The sequence below is a fragment of the Thamnophis sirtalis genome, unplaced genomic scaffold (genome assembly GCF_051295495.1).
Source record: "Thamnophis sirtalis isolate CommonGarterSnake01/CBP01778 unplaced genomic scaffold, rThaSir2_p1.2 scaffold_38, whole genome shotgun sequence".
In the NCBI taxonomy this organism is placed as follows: Eukaryota; Metazoa; Chordata; class Lepidosauria; order Squamata; family Natricidae; genus Thamnophis; species Thamnophis sirtalis.
In genome coordinates, this window is record NW_028261418.1 from 37405 (window position 1) to 59858 (window position 22454).

Here is a 22454-nt window from a genome sequence, read left to right on the forward strand (position 1 = left end):
TGGGGAATGTTTGCCTTGCCTTATAGATTGGATTCTATGCCTTTGTTATTCCCAGTGGTGGCTCCTGGCAGTTTTGGGGCTTCCCTTCTGTTTTGTTATTCTTAATCCTTTGTACTATGTTCCCTTTTGTGATTAAATGTAAAGTCTTTTGGTAAAGTGTCTGATTTTCCTCTGATTATGGCTCCCAACCTCCTATTTTAGCATTTAATCTGTAATATTCTGGTTATGCCTCCTCATAATTTACTACCACCACCAGCCCAATTTGGGCTGGGGCAAATAATTGGTGTTAATTATTTCGCTCCCAGCACAATCAAGTGTCTCATCTGGGTATATTTGATAGTCATGGTCAATCTCTACCATCATTAAAGCCAATTGCTTTCCATTAGTGATTTGTTTGGAAGTAATAGGGCGACAATCCTTTAGACATGGTGGAATAGAATGACAGAGACAACACAGGAGAAGTCCAATGACTGTGACTGTGACAATGCTCCCAATGAGGACTTTAAGCCAATGGAAGTCCAGTAGCCAGGAAAAGAGCCAGGACAAATCTAGGGAAGGTTGATTATTGGCGATGTTTTGCACTAACTCTTCAAGTGTCTGATATCTTTTTCTATGAGCCCTGAATATTCCCGTAGGTTGAAGCACCACATACCCTCGAACTCTTCACAGCCATGGTTGTGTCTCAATAGTAGGTAATCTATGGCAGTTTGGTTCTCCAGGGTTGCTTGCTTTATCTGTCTTAATTCTTTATTCAGAGCATCTAAGGCATGGGATGTCAAATTCAAACTTTTTGCTAGGGTACATGCCAGGCTGTTTAGGTTTCTAACATTTCATACTGCCAGTCCTGGCACTCCCACCAGCGAAACTGCCAATGATACATATTTGGCTGTCATGAGCAGGGAGACTTTGGAGTCGCAATCTGATACCAAGATGTGAAAAGCCCTTCTGTGCCATCTCTGTAATGAAGGCATTATTATGGTCAATCAGCCCAAGGTACAGAGTCCTCCCATGGAGTTAGCGGGGAGGTAAGAGTAAGCCTGTAGCTCACATACTATAAACCAACCTGAAGGTAGTTTCAGGTGACTATATGAAAATGGAATGTTTTCTGTGTGGTTGCATGTAAAGTCTGCAAAGCTCAGATTGGTGCATGTCAGGACATTGTGGAATGTGCACCCACTGAGATTAAAAATAAGGCTGCATTTGTGGTTGAAGCCATCTTAAGTATGTACATAGTGCTATCCTTTATGTTGTGACTCAGCAGATGTCTGCTGTGAGTCTTTTCGGGATACAAGATTCATTACGCAACTGGGGCTTGTTAGAGGCAGGTTTGGAGATAAAAGGACGGATGCTGCCACGCCCTAGTCGCAGGAGTCAACGTTCCTTCGTGCGTTCCTGGGTTCGTACAACATTGCTTGATACACTTGGATAAGTGCTTTGGTGTTTCGTTCTTTTTTGGGGGGGGGGGTTTCTGTCGTGATGGACTCTTCAATCTTTATTAACATTTTATTTCATTTTCATTTTCCTTTATACAATCACTTAAATACTGTGCAGTTAAAAAAAAAGCAATAAACACAACTCATAACACTTCTATCCTTCATACACCCTTTCTTCTACCCCTCCAACTTTCATTTCTCCCCTCCGACAATCCCCTCTTCTACTTCCCCTCCCCCTCAACCATTCCTTTCTCCCCTTCCCACCATCTCACCCTCCTTACATTCCCTTCTCACTCCCTCTTAATTCCTCCCTCTTCTTTCCCTCTACTCCACACTTCGGTGTATTTTTACTATTCATTGGTCTATTCGTTTTGTAATTTACACTAAAATTATAAGAAAAAAAAATTTGGGAAAGAAAAAAAAAGGAAAGAAAAAAAAAAGCAACAGTATCCAAGTGCATTCATTGTTTTAAAAATTGAATCTATATTTCCACCCTCCCCCCCTCCCCCCCATGAACCCCCCTCCCAGACCCCCTTCCGACTTCCCAGATCCCATTCCCGACATCGTTCCTTATCAAGCAAAGTCTGGAGTATATTGAAACCAGATAGATTAAAAGTTAAAAAATAATAAAAAATAAAAAGTAAAAAATAAAGGGAAAAAAAGAAAAGAATAATTAAAAAATAAAAGGGGGAACTCCCCCCCAAAAAGAAAAATCAATAAACTCTCTACCTTAAACTCAGCTTCCCATCAATATTAACACTTAAACAATATACATCATTCCTAATCTCAATCAATTTATTACTTGCAGGATTTCAAACTATGTTGAAACCAAGTGAGTTAATCAAATAAAATTCTACTCTAGCTAGGGACCTTATCTCTTTATCTAAATATGTATCCATTTCCAAACCTTTAATATATCCCTTTTACCTCTTTCTCTATAAAGCAACTTAAACACCTCAAATATTTCTCTCGGTTTCTGTTCCAACTCCACTCATCCTGCCTCTACCCGTGTCCATATATATATTTTATTATCATCCGTACACCTCCCCTATTTATTCCGCCTTCCTTCAAGCTCCCTGAATATATTCTTCCAAATTTATGTTCAAATAAAAATTACTATAAAAGTCAGCTTACTTTCTGGCTCAAAATAATCTCTAATTGAACCTTCACTACCCTCCCATCTGCGCCACCCTTCCCAACTCGATTCAACCTAAACCCCAATCCGAAAGCGTCACAATCTCCGCCTTCCTCACCCCAGAGAACAAAACATAAGCAGTTTATGTAAAAGTTCCAAGTTGTCCATCAAGTCCTTTTTTTTAAAGTCCCATACAATATAATTTCCAAGGTTATCAGCATCATTTCTTACAGCCCCAATGTCTCTTGATCGGTATAGCGCTATGCCATTTTCTACAAGACATAGTCACAGAGTGTTATTCAAGTTAAGATTAAGCAAATGTTTTGAAAGCATAACCAAATCCCCGTTCTCCGCTCCGCTGCCCCTCCGAAGGGGAAAAATGACAGCTCCCGCCCTTTAGTTGTGTGATTGGTTATTTCTCTTGTACTTCTCCTTGTATTTGTCCAAGTCCGGGTAATTCAGGAAGTCCCGCCTTTAAAATCTTGTGATAAAAATCTCGGGCTTCACAAGCTGAGTTGAGGCGATGTTTCTGATCGTCAAGTGTGACTGTAATACCAAATGGCGCTTCCCATCTGTACTGTATCTGATTATCTCTAAGTTCTTTAGTTAAAAAGGCATAGTCTCTCCTGGCTTTTAACATCTGGGGAGGCACCTCTTTAAAAACAATCAAATCCTGTCCATCAATTTGCAGCCTGTTGTTGTAAAGCTCTTGTAGTATCGCGTTTCTGGATTCTTTTGTAGCAAAATATATAACCACATCTCTCGGAAGCGGTCTCTGTTTTGCTGTCCACGAATTATGGCGATAAATTTTTTGGATCTGCCAATCAAAGTTGAGTCCCGGACCTCCCACCACACGACTGAAAGCCTCAAAAAAGGTCTGCTTCAAATTCTCCTGTTCGTTTTCACGCAATCTCCTAACTCTTATTGCAAACGCAGTCTTTTTATAATTTGTCATAACAAGTTGTCTCTCTGCCTTTTCAATTTCCTGTTGCAACTTTTCAATTTTAGATGTCAGATTAAAATTGTCTTGTTCCAAAAGTTCCAATTTATCCTCCATTCCTGCAATGTAATCTGTCATCACGGTTATAACTCCGATGGTATCCTTCCTTATTTGGGCAATCTTAGCATCAAGTTTATCTGTCCGCCCCATGCCAACTCAATGAAGCGGCAGATGTGATGAGCCGGGGTCTTGAGGCCGTTATGGACTGGATGAGGGTTAACAAGCTTGTGCTCAACCCAGAAAAGACCGAGTGGCTGTTGTGTTTTCCTCCCAAAGATTTGACTACTATTCCAACACTCAGGCTGGGGGGTCAAATTTTGCACCCCTCAGAGAGGGTTCGCAACTTGGGAGTCCTCCTGGATCCACAGCTGTCATTTGACCACCACCTAACGGCTGTGACCAGGGGGGCATTCGCCCAGGTTCGCCTGGTGCGCCAGTTGCGACCCTACCTGAATCGGGAGGCTCTCACAACAGTCACTCGGGCCCTTGTGATCTCTAGGCTGGAATACTGCAATGTGCTCTACATGGGGCTGCCCTTGAAGAGCATCCGGCGGCTTCAGCTAGTGCAGAACGCAGCCGCGCGAGTGATCGCGGGTGCACCTCGATTCACCCGCATAACACCCATCCTCCGCGAGCTGCGCTGGCTGCCTGTCGATCTCCGGATGCGCTTCAAGGTGCTATTAATCACCCATAAAGCCCTACATGGCAGTGGATCTGGATACTTGAGAGACCGCCTTCTGCCAATTACCTCCCTGCGACCAATAAGATCCCATAGACTAGGCCTCCTCCGTATCCCATCGGCCAGCCAGTGTCGGCTGGCAACCACAAGGAGGAGGGCCTTCTCAGCAGTAGCCCCGGCCCTTTGGAACGAGCTCCCCGTGGAGATTCGTACCCTCTCCACCGTCCAAGCCTTCCGCATAGCCTTGAAGAACTGGCTCGCCCGTCAGGCCTGGGGATAAGGATAGTTACCCCTCCCGAATGATGAATGTATGTTGCCTATTATTTTATTATATGTCTTCTATCTTGATGTTTGTGTTCCCCCCTTCCCAGTTTTATGTGAGCCGCCCTGAGTCCCCTCAGGGAAAAGGGCGGCCTACAAATTCTAATAAACTATAAACTATAACAACTATAAACTATCACATAGTTCCGAAATAAATTGCATTATTTCCTCTCTAAATTCTCTGAGAGTTTCAAAAAGAAATTCTTTCGTTAACAGATCTCCAGTAGGGGGCGTAGAAGGCAAAGACTGTGGCTTTATGGCGATTACTTGGGATGTATTGTTAAGAAAACGCTTAGAATTTTTTGACTTGGGAGCCATTATAAAAGAACAAAAGCGAACAAACAAAGTCTCTGCACACCTTGATTTGCAATAAAATACTTTGAGTAAACTTTGGCAATTAGTAAAGAGAAGTCTTCAGAAAAACAGGGCTGAAATATATCAACTGCGAAGGCTATAAAATCGCCATTTTGAAAAACAGTAAAACAAAGGAGTTTTTTGTAAGATTGAAGCTGGTATTTTAAATAGTAATAAACAAAAAAGATTTTCAGGAATGGTCACTGCCCGGACCGATTTTAAATAGCTTAAATTTGTTCTGGGGGGGGGGAGGGCGACCTGCCTTGGGCTGAAAAAAAAACAGCTGAGAAGATCTGGCTGGAGTAAAAAAAAAAAGCTCAGCTTTGTGTTGAACCTCTTCTCCGTTCACAGCGAAAAACAAAAGGCTGTGAATTTCAAAGAGATTCTAACGACTGAGCTCCTCCCTGCCCCTTTCTGCCTAAAAGGGGAGATATCTATAGATCTTTTAGATATACAGACCAGAACTCTGAGGGGAGCTCCGTTGAGCCCCCGACGACGACAGACTCCTCCCCCGGAAGTCCAGTGCTTTGGTGTTTCATGTAACCCTGATTCGTGGAGACTTTGGAAGAAGTGCATTGCTTGTAAGAGTTGTTTTGTATTCCGTTATCTGCTTGAAAGAGACTGTATTTCTGTTATTTTTGAGCTCGAAGCCAGTCTGAACTGAGAACTGATAAAGAAAGTTCCTTTTAAGTTTATTTGTCTTGCCGTTTGTTAAGAGCCGTGAAGGGGAGACAGAACAGATTGACTCCTGCCTGAAAGCCTCCATTTCATTAACTATGGAGAAATTACATGCTGCAAATATGCAACTCGCGCAACAAATGGCTGTCCTGACGGGTCAAATGGCACAATTGCAGAGAGCTGTAATACCCCTCCTCCCAGCCAAGGAGGAAGTGCCCAGTAGCCATGCCAGATAAATATGATGGGAGTCTGGCCATGTTTGCAGCATTCTTGGGACAATGCCAGCTGTTTATTAGCCTGAGAGCGGAGGACTTTCCCACTGACCGGACGAAGGTGGGATTCATTATCAGCTTGCTCTCAGGCACAGCTGCCCGTTGGGCCACCCCCTTGTTAGTTCAGCAGAGCCCTTTGTTGGATGATTTCCAGGGCTTCTGCCAGCATTCTAAACAGATGTTTGAAGATCCGATCAAGGGGGAAACAGCTGCCAGAAGTTTGAAATCACTGCAGCAGGGGAGTGGTTCATTGCAGGACTATGTGTCTGAATTCAGGCTACGTAGCCAGGATTCCACATGGAATGAACCAGCTCTAATGGACACGTTCCAGGATGGATTGTCTGAGGCCTTGCAAGATGAACTGGTGAGGATGGTCAGGCCACCAACGTTCGACCCGTTGGTCCACCTGTGCCTCTGGATAGATGCCCGGCTGCAGAGGCGAAGGCCTCGCCGGGTATTCCAGGAAACCACCAGCATGCCAGTTCAGCAAGAGACTGCAGTGGACTGGGAGGAGCCCATGGAGTTGGGTGCTGTCCAACCTCGAGTGTCACGGACAGAGATGGACAGACGACGTGCGGAGGGATTGTGTTTTTACTGTGGGGATCTTGGACACTTGGCAGGGAGCTGCCCCAAGAAGAACAGAAGGGTTGCGCGGACTGCAGCCGTCCCTCAGCAACGCATGATCAAGTTGGACAACCAGCACGTTGGTGCGGCCATGTTACCCCGTTCGCACAAGATAGCATGCGTTCGGGGGGCTGTGGAGTCCCAGGGCGGATGCCCTGCAGAGTAAAGTAAAGAACTCCGACCCTGTGAACTCGCTTCCACCTCAGACTGTTCTACCCGTTGCATCCTGCGCTGCCGTTTGTCATCCCATGAGCATGCAGGCTCTGGTACGGGATGCGCAGTGGGGTGACAACTGGGTGGAGCGACAAAAGGCGGAAGTGGGGCCAGCGTCCCCATGGACTTTGGAAGGGGATCTTTTGAAGTGTCGGGGCCAGCTCTATGTTCCCACAGGGCACATCCATCGACGGGTGCTCATGCAGATTCATTGCGCGTCTGCAGCAAGACATTGGGGGTTTGTTCAGACGTTGCTCCTGGCCTCCCATCAATTTTGGTGGCCCCATCTGAAAAATGACGTACGGAGGTATGTGAAGTCATGTGCCCAGTGTCATTGAGCCATGTCTACAAAGAGAACTCCGCTGAGATTCCAGACTTTGTCGACTCCGGTCCCTGCAACACTGGACTTTGTCTCTAGGTTCCCAGTGGGGTGCCAGTGTCTTGGACCATGTTCCGGGGAGGCCGTCACCAACCCTTCTGGGCCACACCCTGATCATCGAAACTGGGGGAAGGGCCCTGCGGGAGGGGATTGCATGGTGGCTCGGCAGGAGTCGGTAGAGCTGCTGTCAACCTCCGATGGAAGGGGGTTGGTGGGTCGGCCGTGCAGAGGGTGGAGGACCCTGGACAGGGTGTTAAGTCTCGGCCGAAGCTGGTAGAGCTGCCATCAACCTCCGACGGTAGGAGGGCTGGTGGGTCGACCTTGCAGAGGATGGAGGACCCTGGACAGGGTGTTAAGGCTCGGCCGAAGCTGGTAGAGCTGCCATCAACCTCCGATGGTTGGGGGGCTAGTGGGTCGGCCTTGTGGAGGGTGGATGACCCTGGATGGGGTGTTGACACCGGGAAGGGCGGAAGGAAACATGGTGGCCACCGGATACCTAAAGAGTTCCGATTCAAGGGGGCTATGCCTCCAGAGATTTGGGATTCATGAAAAAGGCACCAAGGGAAATGGGTGCAGGTCATCTTGTGGACACGACATTCCCGCCGCATCCAGACCATCGGACCCCGGGGAAAGGACCCTGCGGTGGGGGATAGTGTTGTGACTCAGCAGATGTCTGCTGTGAGTCTTTTTGGAATACAAGATTCATTATGCAGCTGGGGCTTGTTAGAGGCAGGTTTGGAGATAAAAGGACGGATGCTGCCACGCCCTAGTCGCAGGAGTCAACGTTCCTTCGTGTGTTCCTGGGTTCGTACAACATTGCTTGATACACTTGGATAAGTGCTTTGGTGTTTCATGTAACCCTGATTCGTGGAGACTTTGGAAGAAGTGCATTGCTCGTAAGAGTTGTTTTGTATTCTGTTATCTGCTTGAAAGAGACTGTATTTCTGTTAATTTTGGGCTCGAAGCCAGTCTGAACTGTGAACTGATAAAGAAAGTTCCTTTTAAGTTTATTTGTCTTGCCGTTTGTTAAGAGCCGTGAAGGGGGGACAGAACTTTTTATATTAAAAGAGGGTCCCCAATTAAAAATGCTTGAATAGGAGTTGTCTAGATGGAAATCTCTGAGTGAGAATAGCTTGTGGTGTTGAAGCAGAGGTGGGTTCCTACCAGTTCGCACCTATTCGATAGAACCGGTTTGTCAAATCTATTGAACCAGTTAGAAGAGGTTCCACCAGTGGACCCAGAAAGCAGGCCACACCTACAGAAAAGGTTCCATTTTTTTTTTAAACCCACCACTGTGCTGAAGCAACCCCCATTAAACATGTCATGAGGATATCTGTTATTGGTTTTCCCCCGGCTTGGCAAAAGTTTATGGTGTTGAGGACTTCTGTGGCTAGGTACTCCCAGATTTTCCCTTTGTCCTGTGGGAAGTTATCATCCAGCCCTCTCCCAGAAAAATGAAATATCCTAGAAAATATTTAAAAGGCAGAATATTTTTCTGGATGTGAAAAAGGAAGAAACATGTTTTAAAAGACAGAATAGTTGCCTGTAGCTTCCTGCCCATCCCCACTTTGTTAATGGACCATTGACATAGCCAGGCTAGTCACTTTACATAATAAAGACTTCACCAGCAGAAAGGCATCATAATATTGGAACTTTACTCGACTGAACACATGGAATCTGAGAACTCATCCGCACCTGGATTCAAAACAGCCTAGAGAGTAGCCCCCTGCATGGCACCATGGGAGTCTGACCTCTAGGCTGGAATACTGCAATGTGCTCTACATGGGGCTGCCCTTGAAGAGCATCCGGCGACTTCAGCTAGTCCAGAATGCGGCCGCGCAAGTGATTGTGGGTGCACCTCGGTTCGCCCACATAACACCTATCCTCCGCGAGCTGCGCTGGCTACCTGTTGATCTCCGGGTGCGCTTCAAGGTGTTACTTACCACCTACAAAGCCCTTCATGGTAGTGGATCTAGGTACTTGAGAGACCGCCTCCTGCCAATTACCTCCTCACGACCCATTAGATCGCATAGATTGGGCCTCCTCCGAGTTCCATCTGCCAGTCAGTGTCGACTAGCAACTACACGGAGGAGAGCCTTTTCAGTAGCAGCTCCGACCCTTTGGAACGATCTCCCCGTGGAGATTCGTACCCTCACCACCCTCCAGACCTTCCGCACAGCCCTCAAGACCTGGCTATCCCGTCAGGCCTGGGGTAAAGTTTATATTCCATCCCCGCCCGAATGCTGAATGAATGTTGCTTTACTCTTTTAATTATGTATTGTCCTATATGTCTTTGTATGTTTCCCCTTCCTATATAAGTTGTAAGCCACCCTGAGTCCCCTCAGGGAAAAGGGCGGCCTATAAATAAACTTAACCTAACCTAACCTAACCTAACCAATCAGAATACATTTCTTACACAGGAACAGGAAACAGAGAAGTGGGACTAAACAGGGTTAAAAAAGCCTAGCAAGCCCCTCCTTCAGCCCTTCTCTTCTTCTTCACCAACATTGAAGCATGTGATCACCTTTTCTGTTCAGGAGCTCAAGCCATGTGGTCCTGTCCACCATTAAACCATCTTTCCAAGCAGCCTCCATGTCTCCAGTGTCTTCTTCCCCACATGGAGCTGAACCCAGAAGGACATTTCTTTCAACAGTCCAGAACCAGGCTAGTTTCTAAAAGAGATGTAACCTCGGTTACAAGCATGCAAATAACATAAACTTTACAAAACATCATCCCCATTTTTATCCCCCTTCCCATCTTGCAGAATATTAAAAAACATTTCTAGAGTCCACTGTTCAGTATCCAGATCTTTTCTCAATGTCACAGGCGGTACTTTGGGTGGTAGAGTTGGGGGTGAGGTGTGATCCACTACAGCAGGTTTAGCATGTCCAGTGGATCTTCTGCAACCTTGATGGTCGTCTGTGTGATTAGCAAGACTTGATAAGGTCGTTTCCACTTGGTTTGCAGTGGTGAGGTCCTGATGAAGAATTTGATCCACAGCCAATGTCAAAAAATCCCTGTTGCTTCCATAAGGTTCCGGTGGCATGGCAAACCCCCAAAGTGTACCTGGAATTGGTATATATGTTTGTAGACCGGTCCCTTGCAGCTTCGCAAGCTTTCACTAGTGCTATGAGTTCTGCCACTTGAGTGTTGTGGGAGGGCAGGAGAGAGGCTGCCCAGTCAACCTCATGCAAGGAGACAGTGGCAGCTCCTCCAACTCTTTCCCCTTCATGCATATAAGAGGAGCCATCTGTGAATAATTCCATATCTGGATTTAGTAGCGGGGTATCAGTCAGGTCAGGTCAGGGCAACTCGGCATCATGAACCAGATAGAGACATCATGAAGACTTTCTCCTTCTTGCGCTGTAGGAAGTAGTGCGGCTGGCTTTAAGGTGGTGCACCTCTCAAATGTTATATGGTCTGTTGTAAATAATTCAGCTTCATATTGTGTCAGGCGCTGTGTGAAGGCTTGCATTTGTGATTTTAAAAGGATCGCAAAAACCTAATGAGGAACTTTTAAAAGCAGCGGGTGTCCCAAAACTAGATCATTTGACCTTCTTCGATTTCTACCATGGCTGCCACTGCTCTTAAGCAGGGGGCTGCTCCTTGAGCCACTAGGTCAAGTGTCACTGAGTAATAAGTGACCAGTCAGTGCAAGGGGCCAAATGGCTGTGTTAAAGTCCCTGAGGCCACACCTCATTTTTCATGAATAAATAATATGAAGGGCTTGCTGTCATCCGGAAGTCCAAGCACTGGGGCTGAGGCTAATTGTTTTATTATTTGAAGGGTTTTATCTAGGGAGTTTGACCAGTCAGTGGGATCAGGCATATTTTTTCCCATTAGTTGTATCAGTGGTCTGGCTAATTCTCCAAAAGGCAGGATCCATGGGTGGAAGAAGCCCAGTATGCCCAGTAGGGCTCTGACTTGCCGTTTCGTTTGCGGTGGCTTCATGCCTAGAATAGTCTGTACCCAACTAGGAGCTAGTTTCCTTATTTCTGGTGCTATAATGTAGCCTAGATATGTCACCTCCTGTTTCAAATATTGTAATTTGGTGAGAGATGCCTTGTGTCCTCTATCTGTTAGAGCCTGGAGTGAGTATATCGTATCTAATTTACAAGCAAGCTCTGTTTTGGATGCTAGTAATAAATCGTCCACATATTGTATTAGGGTTGATTGGTACGGCAATGAGATAGAAGAGAGATCTGCTTTTAAGATTTGGGAAAATAAAGTGGGGGACTCTGTATGGCCTTGCGGCAGGCGAGTCCATGTATATTGTTGATCTTCCCAGGTGAAAGCAAAAAGGTATTGGGAAGCCTGGTCTACTGGAACAGTGGTCCCCAACCCCCGGTCCGCGGACCGGTGCCGGGCCGTGGAGTACCTGGCACCGGGCCGCGCAGCGGCTGGGGGCCATGATCGCTGCTGCCTCTTCACCCACACGCGCAGCCTGAGATCAACCCCGGGACTTGAACCCGAGAGCCGCCTCTCCGGTCCAAACCCCACTCCCACCCCGGCCGCCCGCCCGGCCGCCTTGGTAGCCCGTGGAGATGGAGCACGTTCGGTTCGCCGCTACCTGGGGGCGCTGTCCCCATGACGTCACCGCGGAGTCCTCGCCTCCTTCCCTGGCGAGGCTTTCTCCCCGCCAGCCAATCAGAGGCCAGTCCCTGGGCAAGCGGGGACAAGTTGCTGGCCGGTCGAAGCAGAAGCGGGAGATTGGAGGGGGGGGAGAGAGAGAGAGAGCGAGTGCTGGGCGGGTGGCAGCGCGTTCCACAGCGGACTAGGCGCGCCGCGGGCTGCCAACCCCCCCCCCCCACACACACACGTACACACACTGCCTCTCTGGCAATTGGCTGCCCAGGAAGGGAGCGGGGAGCTTTCACAGATAGGAACGTGATGGGGTTTGTTTCCTTCCCCCACTCCTGAGCCCCCTTTTTTTTTTTTTTTTTTGCTTGCCTTCTGGGGTCTCCGCCGTGGAGCAGCCGAGGTCAGATGGGGAGGCGGAGAGAGAGAGAGAGAGAGAGAGAGAGATGGGCGGGTGGCAGCTGTCTGTGAAACATCTTCCCCTCCCCACCTCCTGGGCAGCCAATTGCCAGAGAGGCACGGTGGGGGTGGTGGGGATGGTGGGGGTGGAAGGAAATAAAAAGAGAAGTTGCCCTTTCATTTTGCAATCTCTCTCTACGACCTTGTTTCATTCTCTTCCCTTTTGTTTCGTCCTCATTTCTCAATCTCAGCAACTTTAACACTTTTGGACTTCAACTCCCCAAATTGCCCAGCCAGCTAGAATAGATAGATAGATGGTGGATAGGTGATTGATAGATAGAGAGGGATGGATGGATGGATGGATGGATGGATGGATAAATAGATAAATAGATAGATAGATAATAGATAGATAGAGGATATATACACATACACGCATACACACATACATACACAGAGAGAGAGAGACAGAGACAGACATGGATGGATAGATATCACAGAAGTGAGTACACCCCCTCACATTTTATCAATATTTAAGTATATCTTGCAGCAGTTTAGACATTAATGGCTGGGGGCCATGATCGCTGCAGAACAACGCCCCCCCACCCCTGCGCGCGCTCAGCGGGCCACGGTAAAATTATCAAAGGCTGACTGGTCCGCGGCGACAAAAAGGTTGGGGACCACTGTACTGGAATACTGAAAAATGCTGAGCATAGCTCTATGACGGAAAAATATATTTCCGAAGCAGAGACTTCGGTGATAATAGTTGCAGCATTTGGCACCACCAGAGCACGTGGTATCACATGGTTGTCAATGAGTCTCAGGTCGTGCACAAATCTGAAGACAGGGTTTCCCTCCTTTTGTTTCTTTAGAGGAAAGATGGGGGTATTACATGGTGAGGTGCATTTACGGAGGACCCCTTGCTCCAAATAGGCTTGATTAATTTCTGGATAGGTTTGATGGCTATACTGCGGGGCAAATGGGGGGAGTTCTCATTTTACCGTGATTCTCACCGGGGAAGCTCCTTTTAACAGTCCCACCTCCATGGGGTTCCAAGCCCATAGAGAAGGGGGTAAGCTTTTTAAATCCTCATGCAGTGAGATGGTGTCTGTAATGAGCATATGGATGTTCTTTATTGGGATATCCAAAAGCAAAGCCTTCTCCCCACATTTAGTGGTGGCTCCGAATTTACACAGGAGGTCTCTTCCCAGTAGGGAGAAAGGAGTTTGGGGGCAGATTGTGAAGGCATGTTTTAGAGAAAATGGTCCCAATTCAACTGTTATTTCCTTTGTGAATTCCACTGGGATGATTTCCCCTTCCACTCCCATTATTTCGTCCTGGCTCCCTGGAGCAATTGAATTATTTGGAGGGGGTTTTGTGATTAGTGAGGAAGTAGCTCTGAGGTCTACTAGGCACTCATATGTTTTCCCCCCTATCGAGAGGGAAATCATGGGGTCTCCTTAGGGGAATTGCTAACCTGCAGAAGGTGGCTGAGAATTCCATATTTTTATCCTCTAGTCAGAAGGCCAGAGGGGCGTTTTCCCACCCTGTTTCCCATGAGGACGGGTTATTCTGCCTTTGCTCACTTTGACTAAACAAGCTGTCCCTCGGGAGAGGGGCTCTGGGTGGACCTTGATATCGGTAGTGGGTAAAATTCTGTTTACAGGACCACTTCATGTGTCCTTCTTCCCCGAACTGAAGACAGTGTCAGCATCATTCCTGAGGTCATCCCTCCTGGTCACATTGCCAGTACCTACGCCAGTAATCTGGGATTCAGGACTTGGTGGGTTTTGGATGATTATTTGTGGCGGGAAAAATCTGTAGTTCCTCCTGCCTCTCTGCTCTCCTCCTCCTCCTATCCCTTTCCTTATTCTCTTCTTTCCTCTCCCTTTCTTCCTCTTTTAGCTTCTCTCTCTGGCCATATATGAAGTTTGTGATCCTGCACAACTCCGAGATTTCTAATGTAGACCAGTTAGAAACAATATGATTGAAATGCTCATGAATATCACTAGCTGATTGGTTGACAATCATGGGTTGTTTGGCAACTTGCTCAGTTGTTTCAAACGGTTTAAGGAGCTCATCTTTCATTAGGAAGACATGCAACAACTGAGTCATATCTCCCCATGAGGGATTGTGGTTGTCTGGTTTTCCTCTGAATATGGCTCCCAACCTTGTGTATGTTTCTATTTTAGCTTTTAATCTTTAATATTCTGGTTATGCCTCCTCATGTTACTACAGCATATAGTTATGAACGTTATTATGGTTATGTCTTTGCAACTTACTGGTAGAACTTTTGAGGGGGAATTCATAACAACATTGATATAACATGAGTTTCATTTATCAGGATGTTATTTATATAATGATTTCCCTTAAATTGGTGTTCTCCAGATATGTACTGAGAAGTCTCAACCAGCTTATGAAGAGAGAGAGAGAGAGAGAGAGAGAGAGGGAGGGAGGGAGGGAGGGAGGGAGGGAGGGAGAGAGAGAGAGAGAGAGAGAGAGAGAGAGTGAGTGAGAGAGAGAGTGAGAGAGAGTGTTTTATAAAGCTGTTGGATATTTACTTTGGTCAATATATTTGAGGTTACTTTTTCTATTATCCCCACCCCAATTTCATGATTTTATATCCATTATAATTGTCCTTTCTTACATTATTTTACTGTAACATTTGTTCTATTCTGAATTTCAGTTATAAGTAATTACATCCTTATAAATATCCAGACACATATGGAATTGTTATGAAGGGTTTTATCATATCTATTATTCCATTCTATTTTCTTTTACAGTTTTTACTCTTAAGTGCACTCTGATACAAGAAGACAAAAACTGCTGGATTAATAAATAGAAAATTTCTCCTCCAGTAAAACAGAAAATTGTGGTAAAGATAAACTGCAGTAAAATATTGATTACATCTTCTCTTTTCCAGTACCATTTTGTTGCTATATATGAATATTTATCCTGGTCCGATTAAATCAAAATATACTGGCAAAAGAATTGTATGGAAAATAACAGCAGATGTTCTTATATTTTCTAACAACTTAGTACACAGAAAATGGACAAAAATTAAAGATCTGTGAAACATGCATCATTACATATTTACAGTAAAAACAAAGTCTGCTCATTTCCATGAAAATGTTAAGTACACAAATTTATGTCTTTTAAATAAAATAGTTTTAAATTTGTTTAATTTTAGCTATATTTTTATTATATTTTCTTTATACTATTTTGGATACAATAGCTCCCTCAAGTGGCATTAGATTGTGTCAGAAAGTTGGGAAAAACGCTTTTTCACCTCCCTATTTTTAAACAACTGAATATCAGATTAGATTTCATTGTTATTGACTGAGATGTATTTCCTCTCTTTTATTATTCTATGGTTAGGGATATAGAAAATCCATTATAACATATCACACACAACATTCAAAATAAAGATCCTAATATTTCTTATAATGTTGAGTTAATCTAGAAATTAGTTATGTACCATTGGTTATTATATTTAACCATTTTTTTTAAAGAATAGATTTGTCACAGTGTTTAAATATGCCTAGAATATTAACAGTGAAATCTTTTAGGTATAGATCTGCATATTTAAAATTTAAAGCAAAGGAGAATATTCTGAAAAAAGATCCCAAGTTTAGTTATCTATGTGTTGTATCTTTCCTTTTTTATGATCCTGAAGTTCTACTCATTTACCTTTAAAAATGATTTTATTTTTAATCAGGGGAAAAAAACCTTATCTTTTTCATCTCACGTATGATTTTATATAATTCTGTCATATGGACCTTTCTTTCCTTCCAGCCAAGCTAAGAAGACCAAAACGTCCTAGGTTTTCTTCATAGAAAAGCTGCTTGAAGCTCTTTTAATATTTTGTCATTTTTGTAGCTTTCCAACCTTTGCAATATCATGTTCTGAGTGTAATCGGAACAGAATACAATGAATCCCAATAGATTTAGATAGAAACTATCTATTAGTTATTTTTTTTCTTTTTCTTTCTTAATTAGTCCAAGGGTTGGAATTTGCCTTCTTAATGCAAGTTTTATAGTATACCATGGAAACATGTTTATTTTACATTTCCTTAGATCCAACTAGATGCTTTATAATTGGTATCAGGAGTATGCCAGTTTTTCTAGAATCTAGATCTTTCTGGTCAAGCAGAAATGATTTAAGAAATATGATTTCTCATGTAGCCAGATCTCAATTTACTGTTCTCTAAATCTAATCTGCCTCCTGGGATTATTATGAATTTGACAGAATATTTGCAGAATCATGTTGTTGAATTCCTTCTTTGAAAGCTTTAACTCAAAGATGATCAGGTTTTTTTAAAAAGAAAAAATAAAGACACAAAAGTAACAAAATGTTCTTTATTTATGTACTACCAATTACAGTACTAGAATACAAAGAATGGAAGTATGCTTCTTTACTTTGGAGCTTTATTTTAGTTGTTTGTTCTTAACCTTGTCCTTAGAACTACCATTAAATGCTAACAAATGCTAACAAAGTTAGGCCAAGATCTTTTGGCAAAATAGGAAGAGACACCTTTACTCAGGTCTGTTTTCAGAGTAAAAGCTTTGTTGTTGTGGAAGAAAAAGTAAGAAAAATCTTTTCTTGTATCTTTAAGATACTATAATATACTTCTGCCCATGACTAGCAGAAATAAATAATATATGAAATTACCGTAACATCAAACTTATATAATAACCCTAGTCTGCAGCTTATCCTAGCCTGAATGCTTAACTTCAAGAGTAAGCCTCTTGAGATGAGAGGATTGAGCTAAGCTGTCTCTATTCTTATATCCCTCAAGATGGACCCCATTGAGATATATATTTGAGGGCCTTCTGCATGGTTGTAATTTATATTCTACTATGTATTATTTTCTTGCCTTGCTGTTTATGTTTCCTATTGTGATGCCTTATCTTGGTTGACATGTTAAAATTTCCTATTTCATTTTTCATAAATGCCTGTTCATGCTATAAATATCTATTTAAAAAAAAATACAAGATATTATTTTCCATCTCCTTCAGGAATCTATATAGAATAGATAGCCTAGCCTGGACAAGCACTTTTATTTGCAGCACATTTTTCACCAGAACTTGCCATTTATAGGATTTTAAAGCAAGTCACTTTCCCAGGAGGTGGAGCAGGGGTGGGTTCCTGCCAATTCTAACCGGTTTGCTAGAAGAGGTTCCACAAATCTAGCATGCTGTTTAGAACCGGTGGAACCGGCTCTGCCCCCTCGCTCACTCACCCCTGCCCTTCCAGAAGCAGCTCAATCACTTGCTCCCCCCACCTGTCCACTCTATGCTAGCCCTGCCCACCGCTCACTGATTGGCTGGATCACCAATCACCTCGCCTGCCTCTAAGAGCCCTATCTAAACCCACTTACCTTTTTTTTCTGCTTGGCTCTCTATTGCTGCCTGCCGACTCCAAGGAGGTAAGTAAGCATGCAACTAAGCACGAGACAGGGGCGGGGCGGCAGCAGGCCAGCTGGAGCAGGCTGCTGCAGCCCTGCATTATAAGCGAGTCTGGTGACTTTCTGCGGTCTTGCAAGGATCCTGAGCTTGCTTATAGGGGGTGGGGATGGTGGCGAGAACTTACGCAGCATGGCTGGCATCTTTGGCAAGTTCGGGAACCTTGCAAGGCCTTTGCAAGGTCCCCAGACATGTCTAAGATGCCTGGCCACCAGCAAGCATGGTGCAGGGGTGAGGATGGAGGCGGGAGCTGATGCGGGACGGCTGGCATCTTTGGCAAGTTCGGGGACCTCACAAGGCCTTTGCAAGGTCCCCGGACTTGCCTAAGATGCCTGGCCGCCAGCAAGCACAGGCGCCGGGATGGGGACAGCGGTGGGAGCTTGCCTCCTAGGCACCGGCCATACTGTGCAAACTACCACCCATCGCCCTGCAAGTCCAGGGAGGGGAGGTTTGGCCACTAACAAAAGACTTCTGCCGAGGCTGCCCGGGTGGGCAAAAGAGCGAGCAAGCGATGGAGGATCAGGCAGGGCACTGAGGCTCCTTTGCCTCCCTTCGCTTCCACTTCGTCTTGTTGAAGTCACCGCAGCTGCTGGGCACAGACGGATGGAGGTAGCCAGAGCAGCAGTGAGGCAGCCCGGCGAGCGAGCGAGGGAGGATCAGACTGCCCTGGCGACGCTCTGGCTACCTCTGTCCATCCGTTCCCGGCAGCTGCGGCGACCTCATCAAGATGAAGTGGGAGCATAACAGTAAAGGATTTTTTGTTAAGGATTATGATTTCTTCTATAATGGTGCCAGTACTTCCTCTCATGTTGTTGAGTTCCTCATTTCCTAGCTATTAAAATTTGGAAACTGCTATGTAGCTTTTGGCAAGAGAATAATTACTTGTCCTCTTCCTATCTCCAACCTGTTAAAAACTTTAGGAGTAAAGTTATATGAACCAACAGAATTTTGTTGCTGTTGTTAAGCTCCTGGCTGTACCTGAACATGCTTGTGTGTAAGAAAAAGATCATTTTTGTTTAGTAGCAGCTGAGAAAAATAAAAAAAATCTACTCTATGCTTCTACTCCATGCTGAAGATATGGCTGCCTCCGTCCGTCCACTCCTGGCAGCTGCAGCGACATCATCAAGATGAAGAGTGAGAGGAGGAATTCTGGGAGTTGAAGTCCACAAGTCTTAAAGCTGTTAGGTTTGAACACCCCTGGTTTTTTTTTTCTAAAGGGTTAGGGGTGCAAGAGTCTTGTAACTTGACAGCTTTAAGACTTATGTGCTTCAAATGCCAGTTTCTGAGCCAACATTTTGGTTGCTAAGCAAGAGCATTGGTAAGTGAGTTTCACCACATTTTACAAGTTGGCCATCCCCACCCAGTCACATGACTGCCAAGCCACTCCCACTCAGTCACATGGCTGGCAAGCCACTCCCACAAAGCAGGCCACATCTACAAAAGAGGTTCTAAAATTTTTTGAAACCCACCACTGAGGTGGAGCCTAATCTGTCAAGGGAACTGACAGTTATTCTGTTCAAAGGGAGGGAATAACAATGTTAAATGCTATAGTTTATATACTTAGGTATAGTATATCTAAAATAATTAATTATCTTGCTATTTGACCACATTTTAGAAGAAGGATAAAAAATAGTAATAAACTGAAGAGAAAATGGATCTTCCTTTTAAGTCTTTAAAATCACACAAAATCACAAAGAGTAGTCAAATACTCTTTTCTTGATATCATAATGTTTCTAGCTGTTGCTAGAAATGGCCTAAAATAAAAATAATATTAAGTTTGTCTTAGATAGCAAGGCAAGCATTTTATGTTTATCAGAAAAGGAAACAAAAAAGATCTGTAATATGTAGACCAGGGGTGGGTTTCAACCGGTTCGCGGCGGTCCCTGCGAACCGGTTGGTCGCCGAACCCGGAAGTAAGTAACTTCCGGGAACGGCGAAGCCCCCCCCCGCGCCCGTGCGCGCCCGCGCGCCCGCGCCTCCTTACCCGGTTTTGATGAATTCTGCGCTTCCACGCATGCGCAGGACGCATACAGCGCCTGCGCGATCCTCCAGGAGCAGCTGGAGCATCGCACAGATGCTAGTACGCAAGCGTGCGCCGCGCATGTGCTCGCGCGCGCCGCACACGTGCGCGAGGACGCCGCCGGCCTCGTTCCAACCAAACCGGTTGGAACGGGGCGAGAAACCCACCCCTGATGTAGACAAACTTTGGAAACCAGACTTACATATTACCATTATAAAAAACATATAACATATCTCAACTACAAGCAGTTGTAGTTAATCCTTAGGCGTCAGTATTGACATGACTACATCTCAGAAATAGCAAAACAACATTCAAAGCTATTTCTCATCATAGAATTCAGCTGTGCTTTTGAATGAAACAGAATTTACTAAATAGTCAAAAGAATCACAATCTATTTGGTTCCAAAAGAGCTATCACTTTCTTTTATTATTTGAACAGTGAATGGTTTTGAGCACAAATACCGTGAATAGAGGTTGCTTAAAAGCATGAATAGACTTTTTGTTTATCAGTCATGCTTGTGCATGAAATACTGTAGTGCAATGACATACACAATTCTCTAATTTCTGCAGACTCTGCAAATTCTTAAGAGTCCCATAAAATAATTTGAAAGCTGAACTGAAAATGTATGGCTGGTTAAATGCCCACCTACAATTTTGAACAGAAAGAATACAGAAAAGAAATATGAATTATAATATTACAGCAGAGATAATTTATGCTAACCTACTTACCACATCAATATGGGGAGAATGGCAAAAGGCATGATAAGATCTTGGGTAATAGTTTAAAAGAAAAGAAAAATAGGACAAAGTTTCCAATTATTAGAGATGAAAGAGATGATAGGTATAAAAATTCAATGGATACAAACTGTGCATTTTTCAAATGTTATTCAGCATTATGCAGAAAACCACATAATTTTTAAAATGAAAATATAGAGGCCTTTCAAAATATATTTTATTTACTGCACTATCTGAAATAGGGGTTAAGCAAATTGTTTTAAACAAAAGTTTTTAAGAGTTCCATATAATTCACTTTCACAATTCTGTAAAATATCTAACTTAGCTGTTCCCCCTATTCCCCATCGCCCCCATTTTTAATGACATTTTATATATCTTTCTGCATGGTCTCATCAGCATTTCCACTCCCCCCCCCATTTTTTATTTACATAGCAGCTGAAGGTAGCCAAGCATAGGTTTTCTTCTACCACTTTCCTCTTGTTTTCTTTACTGGATCTCTCCCAAAGGGGAAGGGTCATGTGATCTGGTGGTTTCCTCTTTTTATGGCTCACAGTGGGGAGATGCCATTAAAATGCAGCAAGAAAAAGCAAGAGGTTACAAGGATTAGCAGTGGAATCTTTATGGAGTATATCAGGGGTGTTAAACTCAATTTCATTGAGGGCTGGATCAACATTATGGCTGCCCTCAAAGGGCCAGGTGGGTGTGGGTGACTGGATGGGGGTGGCCAACTTGACGTTGCTCATGTCGAGGAACACCTGGGCCAATCAACACCTGTGATCACCTCGGAGGGGTGATCTAGAGTGAGCACCAAAGCCTGGGGGCCCCAGCAGAATATTGGTGCTTGCGTGCAGCTGGGGAGGGTGCCTGGGAGGTTGAAAAGTGCTGGGGCATGGTGGGGGGGGGTAGCTGAACTGCCCTTTCAGTTTTAGGCTGGAGTCTAGGCACAGAGGTAAGAGAGAAGCCCCTGCCCACTGCTGCCTGTGTCATGTTCCCATCTTAGCCTGAATCTGTGGAGGAAGATGAACCGGAACTGGAGCCAAGGGGACAGCTTTGTTGGCTTCAGAGAAATGTGGGGAGGAGGCAGGTGAGGGCACCTCAGGAGTGGGATGGCTTGCTAGCAGGGAGGAACCAGGGTAGGATGACAGAGAGAGGGCAAGCAGTGAATGAAAAGCGGCAGAGCTCAGGCAGTGAGCAAGGACCGCCCCAGAAGATCCACGAGCATGGACAGTGGAGAGGAGGTGGGAACAGCGCAGGCCAACCTGACGACTTGGGAGGAGAGCCACACACCCTTCTTCACAAGGCACACCTGGGGATTGAGAATTAAGGAGACACTAGGGAGAGGGGTGTTTGTCAGGAACAGATGCTGAAATCATGGAGTTTTGTGTGCCATTACCAACATTTGGAGTTTCCTGGACTTCTTGCTTTATTTCTTGCTTCCTAGATTAATTGCCTTTTCTTTTGCTTCCTGGAACCAGGTGTGTTTGGGGCTGGGAGGGGTGTATGTGTGAGATCACTTTGCTCTGGGATTTGCCATAACGTGGGAGTGTTTGGGGGAAAGTTGGACCAATAAAGGGGCAATTTGAAATATCAGCTGACTGTGTTGCCTCTGTGCCTTGCCCCGGGTCATTACACCCTGCCTATTGCCTGCGGAGGCTTCCTATTTTCACCCTCCCTCCCTGTTGCAGTTTGTGCAGTTCGCCTGCCCCACCCACTACACCCCAGCGCTGTTCAACCCCTCCCAGGCACCCTCCTCAGCTGCACGGAAGCACTGATGCCCTGCCAGCCCCTCCCCCCTCAGGCATCAGAAACAACTGTACTCAAGCAGCCTTTGCCTGCCACCTCCTCAACCACCCTTCCCAGTCCTATTTCCCTGAGGGGGCGCCCAGCCACTGTATTCTGAATAGCTTACCTCCTCCTCGAAGCTTCTGCTGCTGCCACTGCCCTCATAATACAAAGCAAGGGACGACCAAGACAGGCAAAGAGAGGAGAGGCCAGGCATGGTTGGGGGGGGGGGGGGAGAGTAAAATGACCAGATTTTAAGATGGGTAAAGCGGGACACCATTGACCGGGGGGGGATGACTCGGAGCACCTGAGCTGTAAAAAAAATGCCTTCCCCCGATTGCCTTCCCCCAACGCCTCCCAACCCTTTCAAAAGCCACCCCCATCACCAGCC